Genomic DNA, 12,500 nt, shown 5'->3' with positions numbered 1-12,500 from the left:
TCTTGTTCCTCTTTCTACTCTTTACTTTCAACTACTTTCTGCTGTCTCCCTGATTACACAGAGAGAACCACAATGAATACAACATCTCTCTTGCTCCCTCTATCTCTTTCTCTCTGTCGCTTTCTCCCTCTTTCACTGCCTCCCCTTTTCTATCCGCCTTCTCCTTCTCCTCATCCCTCTCACTGTCTCAGAGTCAGGGGAGAGACTTAGCAGTGTTGACCAGCCAGAAGGGTTTCTCAGCCCAGTTTCCAAGCAGTCTCACTTATCTAACTGGGACATGCTCTTTTCAGGCAGTCTTTGTCCCTGCTACAGACTTTCCACAAAATATGTATGTTTCTTTCTTTCCGCTAGGCTTCTGTCTGTTGTGTGTGTGTGCATTGTTTATGGCACGAACACACTCGTGGTACTTTCAGAACCTCTCAGGTTCCTACGTTCCAGACTCTGTAGTTCCTGGGTCATAACGGGCTTCTGTGTGTGTATGTGTGTAAGTGCATGTGTTTTTGTGAGTGTCTGTTTGTAAGTGTATTCACAGGATGGTCAAACAGCCTCAGCCCCTCAGAGTGTGTGAACAGATGGCTTTGGTCTGTTCTCTATCCTGTCAGGTGAGAGTGTGTTTGTGTGTGTGTGCGTGTGTGTGTGTATGTCTGTGTGTGGGAGATAGGAAGACGGGAGAGAGCGAGAGACAGAGAAAAAGTGAGTGAGAGAGTTTGCTTGCATTTAATGATTTAGATAAAGCAGTCATAGCGTAGTGGTGTGGTTATGCATGTGCTTACTCATTTGTCGACTCATGTTTTTATGTGTGTTTGTGTGTTCACGCGCATGTTTGTCAAATTTTTTAGCCACTCATTTTCATTTGTCAGTGGGCCACAGTCCAAAAACAACAGAGCTGCATCCTCCTGTTCTGTGTAGGGAAGGAACAGGAAGCTCTTGGTCTCTCTCTCAGGTCTGTATCACCACTAAGTTACAACCTCCATTCACCACTAATAAACTCCCACGCTCTTAATTAATTAAATACAATACTCATTCATTTTCACTTCTAAACTACAATTACCTCATTTGCCACAAAAAACACAACTTTATATGTAGACTCCTGGGGCCTGTTCCATAAAGGCCGCTCAAAAAAGCTGGGATTAAAGTCCCAAACCTGACTTGAATTAACCTAACAAGTCAGTCGGGGCTAAAGCGGTTCCATAAAGGCCATTTCTAGTTCACACAATCAAACTAATTCAAGTCAGATTCAAGAACTCAATATAATTGCGGGAACGCGCTATTCCTACGCAGCCTGAGAGGTAGAACATGGATCATATCATTCCACCACGGCAAAAGGCAAATTTCACGACCACGTGACTTCTTCCCGAAAGAATGTTCTCTTTAAGCCGTGTACTATGACAGCTCATCCACCACTTCATCAAAATAAAATGACACGCCATGATTGACATGAACGATAGGCTACGTAGGTCAAGGTCCTTTTTTATAGACCATTACTTCATTGATTAAAAAAACATACACCTTCCAAAACACATCTAAATTGACTTTTTTGACATTGTTAAAATGTCTAAATACTATTAACCAATACATTATCCAGTAGCCTAACTTTTTAACATGGTTTTTGTGTCGGTAAAAATGCAGGATGTATAGATTTAGGTTTGTTTTTCAATTGTAGGCTACTGTTAACTATTATGAAGCTATGATAATTATATTGGGACAATTTAGATTGAGATATATGTAGCATCAGCCTAAACATTTGATATCACAATATGTGATATCATGTGTAGGTTTGTATCGTTATGAAATCAGTTTAATGCATTATATATATATATATATATTTTTTTTTAACTTATATTTAATTTAGTAGATTTTCTATGAATGTACATTTCATAGTGGTAAAAAAGTAAAATATGGCAATACCCCAGAAAGTCCATGGTGAATCATTGTTGGGTCAGTGTTACAGGAACATCTGGTTAAGCAACAACACGCGTTAAGCCTGACAGTTAACCTGCCCTGGACCAGGTTAGTTTCGCAGCATAAATTGCCATAGTAACTGAGTTCGAACTATGTCGAGCTGGCTTTATGGAACCGAATGAACTGGAAATGAGTCTGACTAACTGACATAAGCCTGGCTTATCCGGTAAACTCGCTTTTTAGAACAAGGTCCTGCTCCTGCTACTACAAATACAACCTCCTCCATCTACCACACTTTGTGATTTCTGCAACACCCACCTCATGTCACTGATAAACTACAACTCCAAACGACAGGTCTTTTTCATCTAAACTATGTTTGGTAATACATAAACTAATCAGGTCTCCAGGAATACAAAAACAAGAAACATGTAGCCGCTCTAGGCTAATCCCAAAACAAGCAGGAGTCCAACACCAACACGGAAGACACAGGAGTTCTGCAAAACAATCTGGCAAAGAGGAGAGGAACAGACAAGGTTTAAATGGAGACCAACAGCAACAGGTGAAAATGTAGCAAGGTTATGATCAGATACTGTGACTACACACACACACACACACACAGAGGGGGAGTGGGAAGGGGGCTGATTATAGCCTGGAGTCATGACATCTCTCTCCCAGGGTGTTCTGTATCTGTCTGTCAGGTCCAAGGAAAAATGGGGAACAGGGGTGTTGAAATCAGAGGCCTTAGCTCGATGAAGACCAATTTGTGGAAGAACATCCCTACCCATCACCCTTGGGGCCTCATAGAAGACAAAGTGTGCTAGCATGCTAGCTAGCGCTGCCTGTGTTCTATTCAATCCGTGTGCTAGCTTGGTAAGGCTGACAGTGTGTTACAGTAGATAGCTAGTGTGCTAAATTGGGTACTTCAAGGTGTGAGCCTGGTAGAGCTGCCAGTGTTTTTGGTGTGAGCCTGGGATGGCCGTTTGGGTAGTTAGTACCTGAGCCTGCTCTGTGATAGAGCCCAGCAGGATGCCATTTGGCTTCATTTGTCAGACAGGAACCCTGTTGAGGGAGGGAGATCAAGGGAAAGAGGAGGGGAGGGAGGATGAGAGAGCGAGACTGAGGGAGGTGGAGCGAGACAGAGAGGACATGGACAGAGAGAACAAGAGGGAGACTCAGGGAGATACAGGGAATGTATGATGTGGAATTAAATTTGTCTTTGTGTATGTGTGCATGTTTTATTGTACATTTGTGCCTATGTGTGTGCTTATTATATGACTGTATGGGTGTGTATGCGGGGGTGCGTGTGTGTGTGTGTTTGTTTCTGCAGGGGACAGAAGTAGAGCCAAGCACAGCCCTGAGCCAGTTACATGGTTAGAACAAATGTATCTTGGGAAATTTTTTAAGCGTTGGTAAATCCTATGTGAATGTGCCAGCATCTCTAAGAGAGAGGGAGAAGAAGAGAGGCAGGACAGACAGACACTGCTGGACAGACAAACAGACAGGCGGGGTAAAGGATGGATGGGCAGGCGGGCAGACAGGTGAGGGGTTAGAGGAAAGGCGGAAGGGAGAGACAGACAGACGGTTGGACAGACAGACAGGCAGGGGAGGGTGTCATCTCCCCCCTGGGTAGAATCCCAACTGGCAGCCCGACAGGACAATCCTAATCTGGGCGTCATTTATTTGGTTTGTTGTCTGTGTGTGTATCTTCCCCTGGAGGCTGCAACTACCCAGAGCTACAGGGAGCTGGAGCTATAGATAGGCCCAAATATAAACACTCTCAGCTCCCGTTCTAGACGAGCTAGCAGCGCTGTCTTCCTGTGGAGACGTTTACAGATGACGCTCATTCTTTATTTTATTGTATATTTTATTTAATTCTAATTCCACTTAGTACTGCTAGTTTATGTACCCTTAGTATAGATAGTCCACATATTTAAATTTTAGGTCCCTATATGTTTATTGTATGCACCTTCCTGCCAAAGCAAATTCCATGTCTGTGCAAACTTTCATGGCGAATAAATCCCATTCTGATTCTGATTCTTCTTTTGCACCATCTTCAGAACCAGTTTCAAATGATGATTCTGATGTCATTTGAACAATGCTCATCCTAATCTCTTCCTTTCTAACTTGACAGTAGTTAACTTTGGTATAACTGTAGCAAGCCTGTGGCTGTGGGAGTCAGGTGGCTGAGCGGTTAGGGAATCGGGCTAGTAATCAGAATGTTGCAAAATGACGTTGTGTCCTTGGGCAAGGCACTTCACCCTACTTGCCTCGGGGGAATGTCCCTGTACTTACTGTAAGTCGCTCGTTTGCTAAATGACTAAATGTAAAAATGTAAGCCTGTATTGGGATTGAATGGCAGGTTTGTGTGTGTGTGTTCGTCTCAGGGGTCGGGCTACATAAACAGCAACTCCGGGTCAAGATCTCTGTAGGTCTGAGCACTAAATCAAAGGGAAGGGTGTGTGTTTGTGTAGGTGTATTTGTGCTTGCTTGTATGACTACGTGTGTATGAATATCTGTGTTTGTGCATGTGTATCCCCACCATCTCCTTTTCCCAGACAGTGAACAGCTTAAAATGGTTCCTGTCCACTCATAGCATGCAGGAACAGCAGGTTCATGCTATAGGGTGTTGGAATATCGCTGGAATCTTTCTGGAAAAAGCACTTGTCCCTCAGAGGCAGGGTAGATAGCTGACCCCGAGGGGCCAACACAAGTGTCTTTGTCTCCAAGATGGCAGCTGTTCACATTCCAGACGTACCCGTGGTGAAGTTTTACAAAAAGTAATCTAGCCTACAGAAGCTCTCTCTGAAAAATACTTTTACTGGTCGTAAACCTAAACGGGTAATATATCGTATTTTTTTTAATGATTTACTAAACATCCTTTTGATCTTCAAGCTCAATATGTTATGCCTCTCTCTACTCTAACGCATGCATGAGTTTGATCATGTTTGGACGTTCCTGGCCACCGTCCGGCTACAAGGCTACACCCAGCAATCCAGCCTGTAAACAGGTTGTCATGGCAGCGGCGTGAAGAACATCTGAGAGTCTTCACATCACAGTAAAATGATCACAGTGTGCTTCATCCAATCAGGTCGCAGACTGGGCATCACTGGACAACAAATTACAGCATGGGGATCACAGGATGCCTTGTCCAGCTTGAAGTGTAGAGATTGCATGTAGACTCACAGATCACAGTGTGGGGATCGCAGGGTGACTCACCCAATGATTGGGAAGATAACACCATGATTCAGTAAAGGTTATGGATTGTTGATTGTTGTCTTCCCGAGGAGAAAGAAACCCAGATGCACGTGTATGTATATTAGTTTGTTCTGTGCCAGTGTGCTTGTGTGTGTGTGTGTGTGTCTGATGTTTGCCTGATGTAGTGAGTGTGTTTTTGCATTTCTGTGTGAGGATGTGTGTGTGAGGTTAAGTGTGTGGCACGGATGCTAATGAGAGCCCGCAAGATCAAGAAGACGATCAGAGATGAAAGACCTCTCTCCTCTCTTTCTCTAGCAGGCGCACACAGTGTGTGTGCGCGCGCGCGCGTGTGTGTATTTGTATGCTCATGTCTCTTCTGTTTGTACATAATGTGGAAATGCGCAGAAATGTTTGAGGACCTTGTGTTTGTGTGTATTTGTGTTTGAGTCATTTGTGCATGCACTAATTAATATATGTGTTTATTCTTCTATGCATAACTGTCCCGTTATTTTCCCTTCTTTCTCTTTCTCTCTTTCTTTCTCTTACTCTCTCTCACGCTCTCTCTCATTTCTTCTCTTCCTCCCCCTCTTTTGATATACTTTATAGTGGTGTATAAATAAATAAACAACTAACATATTGATGGACAGGAATTTGTACAGTGTGTAAGTATTTTTGTGCATGCCTGCCACTGTGTGTGTGTGTGGGTGTGTGCGTGTGTGAGTGTAATGTTACAGCAACTTCATCAAACTGTTAAATGTCACAACTTCATAATGACTGCTGATCCACACAGGGATAAGCTGTGGAGGCATTAGATTTTAATTGGATCAGTTAATTAACTAAACTCCAGAAGCAGTCCTTCATCTATTTTACACACACGCACACACACACGCACGCACACACTCACACACACACACACACACACACACACACACACACACACACACACACACACACAAGTGTGCACACAAAGTAAAAAGTAAAGTTCAGAATAGTTGGCAATCAGTTTCGCTGCTTGAGTAAGCTGTTCCCACTTAGCCAGTCCTTACAGTATATGGTGTGTGTGTGTGTGTTGTTGTTGTTGTTGTTGTTGTTGAGCTGCTGATTTGGCTAGCAGGGGAAAGTTCTGTAGCAGAGTGGGTGGATCAGCCTTGTCACTGTCTCTCTTCATCTCCCCTCCGCCTGCACTCGTTTAATGCTGTTCCCCTCTTTTATACCTCTCTCTTTCATGTTACCCCTTTTTGCATTCCGTTTTCTCCTTTCTCCCTCCTTCTACCTCTCGTTCCTCCCCCCTTTTCTCTTCCTCAAGTCGACATTAGTCTTCCCATCCACCCTCCTTTTTCTGTCTTTGATCCTTTGATCTATTGCTTCAAAAAGATCCCTCTCTCCCTCTATTCTTTTCCTCTCCTCCCGTCTGTCCACTTTCCTTCCCTGTGTCACTCGAGGACAACAATACTATGTCCTTGTGTAACGTGCACATGCTACACGCACACGTGCACATGCTACACGCACACGTGCACACACGTTACTTTACATACGTCCTTGTCGCAAGATGGGACAGAAACGCAACACACACGCTGACACCAAAGAAGGAAAAAACTGAGAGAGAGACAGAGAGAGGAGGTGTAGATGGATGACTGCAAAAAAGGAGAGATAAGCGGATGGGGAGATAAAAGGAGAGGCGTGTCAGAGCTGCTATGGGAGGAGAGAATTCACAGCCTGCCTTTGTTTCGTTCTGCAACTCTATAACCTACTGCGCCTTCCGTCTCTCAATCCAATCTTTCTCTCTTCTCTCTCTTCTCTCTCTTCTCTCTCTTCTCTCTCTTCTCTCTCTTCTCTCTTTCCCTGTTTCTTATTTCACCCCCCCCCCCCAACCTTTTTTTTCTCCCTCAATCTCTGTGGTTCTGTTCTGAAGTTGGAATTGCACGAGTGATTTGTCATGTGAAATCTTGCACATACTGAATAGTGCGTGGGTATGTGGGGGGGGGGGGAGTATTTGACTGTAGCTGTGTAGTTGACTACTGAAGGGTCAGAGGAGGGCGTCAGAGGAGGAAGACAAGGGGTGTGGGGGTGGTGGGAGATATAGGGGGAGGAGGAGGAAGGAGGGGGGAGATGGCTGGAGTGTAAAGGCATGCTGTCACCTCTCTGGACAAATGTCTGTCTTCTGGGCTTGGAAGGACAGCAGTAACCTGAGAGCCTTGATCCTGAGAGAGCGAGAGAGAGAGCGAGAGAGAGAGCGAGAGAGAACCAGAGAGAGAGGAGAAGAGAGAGAGAGTGAAGGGTGATGGGTGATAGGGGTATAGGGAAATTTTCCCACAGTGTCAATGACGGCACGCCTTCCAGTTCTCATTCACAGCTTTCTCCTTCAAGCACAACTTGGCTAGATTTGTGTATGTGTTGGATCTGACATCATCTACAGTATCCAGTGCATTTCTATTTCATATCTGCGTGTTGTGAGTCATAAATGAATGAGAAGCTTTCAATTGAGATAATCTACTATTGGTCTCAATTACCTTTTTCAGTGTGCCTGTCTGTTGTATGGACAGTATATGTGTGTTTGTATTGAGGCTGTCTGTAGAGTGTGTCTGTAGTGTGTGTGCAGTGCCTGTATGTAGTCAAAGTGTTGAAGCTGTGTATATTGTGTCTGTCTGTAGAGTGTGTCTCTGTGTGTGTGTGAGTGTGTGTGTTTGGAGTTGCCTAGCACTGGCCTCGCGGTCTTGTCAACCACAGCCTGCCTGCTCATTGGCTTATGCAGCGGCAGGAATTCAGCTCTCCGAGGGTTGGGTTCCGCCCCCTTTCAGCTAGCTTGCTTCCCTGCACTCACACCCCACACACACACAGTAAGTTAGTTCCAGCGACTGAAAGAGGGAGAGCAGGCTGAAAAGGAGGGAGGGAGGGATAGAGGTGTGAGCGAAAAGGGTTGGGTTGAATGGGAGAGAAAGACTGAGAGAAAGTGAGAGAGACGGGAAAGAGTGGAAGTGTGTCCTGTGTGTGTCTGACAGAGTGCGTGTGTATGAGGGAGAGGGAGAGAAAGAGAGAGAGAGTAGTCCTTGTAGTTGTTTTCTTTGCTCAGAGCTTTAGTAGGGGGGAGGACTCTGATCCCAGACTCTGAGCCGCACACACACAAGCTTGCTCTCATACACACACACACACACCACGCTTGCCGGGATTGCCAACTTGCGCAGCCTGGGCAGTGCAGAGTGAGAGAGGGAGCGAGAGTAAGGGTTCTTGAGAGAGAGAGACAGAGAGAGAGAGAGAGAGAGAGAGAGAGAGAGAGAGAGAGAGAGAGAGAGAGAGAGAGAGAGAGAGAGAGAGAGAGAGAGAGAGAGAGAGAGAAGGGCGGGGACACCAGTAGAGGTTACTACTTGTTGCTCTTGGCATTCCGTGCGGACTGAGGATGATATTCCTAGTGTTTTCCTGGTCAGGACTGGAGCACGTCTGAGGTAAGCATTCTTCCTTCATCCATCTCTCTGTGGCTGTAGAAAAAGGGGAAGTGAGAAAAGGAGAACGTATGGGGGGGGGGGGGGGGGTTTCGCCGGAGCTTTTGTAGCTTTTTCTGTGTGGGAATGCTGTCTTTGTGGAGCGGGAGTGGGATGGTGGGAGGGAGGGAAGGAGGTGTGGAGGGAAGGAGGTGTGGAGGGAAGAGTTTCACGTGCCACAGAGAATGACACAAGCACACTCGTCTATCAGAGAGAGAGAGAGAGGAGAGAGAGAGAAAGAGAGAGAGAAAGAGAGCGAGGAGGGGGAGGAGGGGGAGGAGGGGGAGGGAGGGACATTTGAATGAACAAATTGGCTTGTGTAGAAGGAAAGGGAGACCGAAAATGAGAGAAAGGAAGAGAGAGATTGTTAGCTCAATGTGACTCTCTACTGTGATTGTTCTTGTGGGGCAGGACTCTTACCAACTGGTGGAAAAAACGGCTTTCTTGCTCTCTCTAGCTCTGTCTATCTATCTTTCTCTCTCTCTCTGTCTTGGGTCTGGTAAGAAAAACTAAGCAGGGCAGGCAGGCGGTAGAAATGTGACATTTATTTATAATCTGCTGTGTGGAGTCACATTCCACAACAGAGGAGAGGAGGAGGAGAGGTGAGCGAGAGAGAAGGGAGGGGAAAAGAAGACAAAAAAGAAGAGAGGAGAGGAGAGGAGAAGAGAGGGGGAGAGAAGAAAAGAGGGGAGAGGGGGAGAGTGTATTTTGGTAGTCTCCGTGATTACAGTGTCTGTCTCGGTTCCCATCTGCACCCCTACAAATATCTTATTCTACCACGTACTTCATCAGAGAGACTCACACAACATATGTTTACATGTCTCCCTCACCAAAACACTATATCATCAACTCAGACCATTTCGAATTTACAGCCCTGCCATCGGAGATGATATATTTTAAAGTGTGTGTGTGTGTGTGTACAGCCTGAGTCAGACTAGCCCCCCAGCTATGCAGTGCTATATTCTGTGCGTCTAGGCCGGGGATAGGCAGTCTGTCATTGTTGTTATTAATAGCGAGGGCCGGGCCTCCCTGACCGCCGGCCGACAGCTGGGAGGAAGGAAGTCTCCTCGCCTCTCACCCAGAAGCCCCGGTCCGGAGAGCACAGGGAGCACTGGGAACTCGGAGCCGGGATTGATGGGATTACGGAGTGCCGTTCCCCGTGGCCAGAGAACTAGGAGCGTGCGTGCCGAACCTTTGATATAAAAAAAGGAGCAGATCTCATCTGGGATCTGATAGGGATCTGGGATCATGCTTAGGAAGGCAAAGGTCCTACTTGATCCTATGGAATCAGAGGAGAACATTGAGGACAAGGACTCTTCACTCGCGCTCACACTTAAGCTGCATTCGCAAGAGCATGAACTCTAGTTGAGCCTTCTGTCGTCACATGTCGTCTTTCCTGGTTGTCTCATATGGATGCTGTAAATTTAAGCTTGTCTGTTAGTTCTCAAAATGTTGATTTTATTTTATTTATCCTGTGTTAATGTCATGCTGAGAGGAAGAACTTCAATAGAAAGAGGCCCTGTAACTCCTCCAGCTGCTGTAGAAGATCTACCTGTCTGACTGGATGGCTGGTTGACTGGTGGCTGGATGACTGACTGGCTGGCTGGTTGTCCTCTTTATGACCTTCTCCCTGGCTACCTAAATGCCTGAGTGGCAGGGTGGCTAGTTTGCAGGCTGCCTTTCTCTCTGTTTCAGGGTTTGTGTGTCTGTTTGTCTGTTGTGTCTGTAAAACGTCCCTCACACTGACGGCTGATTGACTGGTATGATAATGTGTTTGTACAGTGTTTGCCTGAAGATATAGTCGTCAACAGACTGAAATCCCCTCCCTGTCTTCTATCCTTCCTCTATCCTCTGGTTTTCTACTTTTCCGCTTCTCGTCTCACTCGCACTTTCATCCCCCCTCCTCCCTGCCCCATCTTCCCTGTCCTCCCTCTCTTCCTTTTGATTCTTCTGTGTATTCTCTCCCCTCCTTCTGCTTTCTTTCTTTCTTCCCTTCTTTCTTCCTTTCTAGCCCTAACCCTCTCATCCCTCTCTTTCATCTCTTTCATCTTTCCTCTCTCCTCCATGCCTCTCATCTCCCACGTGTACCAGAGCAATGCCACTTTAACCACCTGTTGCTCCTGCAGTACCAGATCAAACTTTAGTGTCAGACCTAGCTTTAGTATCAGACCTAGCTTTAGTGTCAGGCCTAACTTTAGTAACAGACCTAGCTTTAGTATCAGGCCTAACTTTAGTACCAGGCCTAGTTACTGTACCAGGCCTAGCTATAGAACCAGGCTTAGCTGTAGTACCAGACTTAGTCATAGTACCAAGCCTAGCTACACAACCAGGCTTAGCTGTAGTGCCAGACCTAGCTTTAGAACCAATCCTAGGCCACAGTACCAGGCCGAGTTACAGTAGCAGACATAACTATTGTATCATGGGCTCGAATTGAGCTTGTCTCACTGGCAGTCCTGTTTTTTCTGCAGTATACCGCTCCGTACTGGTCAATTCCAGCACCGTGATGTCATCGTCCAAGATAGCGTACAGATTAGACATTGTAAATACGTAATAATCTTAAACATCGTCTACCTCGTTTCGGAACCCCTCCACTGCTAATTACTAAACGTATTGCAGAGAGATTTGATGAAGGCCGATCAGAAACTAAGTACACATATGCCTTTTCTTTCCCCCTCAGATAGCTGCGCAGGTTCTTGAAGTGTCCTGTGGTTACACCCTCTCTGATTGCAGGGTGGGTGTGTGTTTCTGCACAGACATGTCGTTTGCGTTGCAAGCCGACGGCTGCGGTGTGAAACTGTGTGGCGAGAGTTTTGAGAGTGTCGAGTTTTCCGTCTGCTTATTTGTCTTGACGCTACTTGTCTGGGACAGTCGGGAAGCGCGGCGGGATGGGAGATGTTTATCTCACGTGTGTTTACATAATCAGTGGGCTCAACGGTGTGAATCTGCAGGCACTTGATGACAGTTAGTGGGTTGTGAAATGAAAGGATTGTATCTTCAGCCCAACTCCACTAGTACTGCAGGCCATAGACACTAGAATGTCTCAGACTCCCCATCAGAGAGATCAGTCATCTGTCACTCTGCCAGCTTCCCCTCTCTGAGGGACTGTGTGTGTGTGTGTGTGTGTGTGTGTGTGTGTGTGTGTGTGTGTGTGTGTGTGTGGCAGAAATAGAGAGAGTTACATATAGTGTATTCAGTGTTTCATAGAAGTATACTGCATATCGCTATATCTAACATATGCTGTCATCTGCTCCAGGACTCGTCTCTAACCATGAAAGTAGGACTTAAAAACATGTCTCTAAAATTCAAATATGACACTTATTCACTTTAGCCTCCAACCTATGATGGCATCTCCTCCGTCTTTAACATAGATCCAGCATCACTGGATTCAGTCTTGTGTGCTCGTAACGCGTGCATCACATTTACACGCATACTGGCATGTCAGCTCTCACACAGCCTCCCTTTTAGGCATTGTGAATAGATGACCCCACCCCACCCCCCTAACCCCCGCCCCCCTAACCCCCACCCCCCTAACCCCCACCCCCCCAACCCCCACCCCCCAGGGAGGCCTGGCCCCCTCAACAAAAGGTATGTAATTACGGGCAGTTGTAAACCACTGAGCAAAAGAAAGGAGGGGATGGTGATATATGTATGGCTGCTGGAGGGTGTGTGTGGTGTGCGGGTGTTTGTGGGGCCGGGGGGATGTGGTGGGTGTGCAGATGTAAGTGTTATGAGTTATCTATGCCTGTGTGTGGTGTGTATGTGTGGCAGAGAGAGAGAGAGAGCGTTACGGTAAGAGTCCACACTCCTCATTAAGTGCACCCTCTTAGCTAGTTCATAACACTATGCTTCGTTAGTCAGCATCTCTAATGAGCTGGCAGCATCAACATACTCATTGTGTCTTGGTTCCAGACCCCTTACTGAACTCAA

General features: G+C 46.2%; 1 protein-coding gene across 5 annotated transcripts in view; it reads left to right on the top strand.

The window, feature by feature from the left end:
* LOC134034278 (disabled homolog 2-interacting protein-like) overlaps window positions 1-12,500 on the top strand; it is a 137,003-nt gene that overhangs the window by 31,048 nt on the left and 93,455 nt on the right. Inside the window, exon 1 of one of the 5 annotated variants that reach the window (XM_062478705.1) lies at window positions 8,043-8,537. The exons of the other annotated variants lie outside the window; for them this stretch is intronic. The gene's annotated coding sequence lies outside the window, so the exon portion shown is untranslated. Of the gene's footprint in view, window positions 1-8,042; window positions 8,538-12,500 lie in introns of those variants that run through there. 5 annotated transcript variants of the gene reach the window in all.

This window comes from Osmerus eperlanus, chromosome 14 (assembly GCF_963692335.1).
Source record: "Osmerus eperlanus chromosome 14, fOsmEpe2.1, whole genome shotgun sequence".
Taxonomy (NCBI): domain Eukaryota; kingdom Metazoa; phylum Chordata; class Actinopteri; order Osmeriformes; family Osmeridae; genus Osmerus; species Osmerus eperlanus.
Note: the sequence above shows the minus strand (reverse complement) of the source record. Positions and strands in the feature narration are given on the sequence as shown.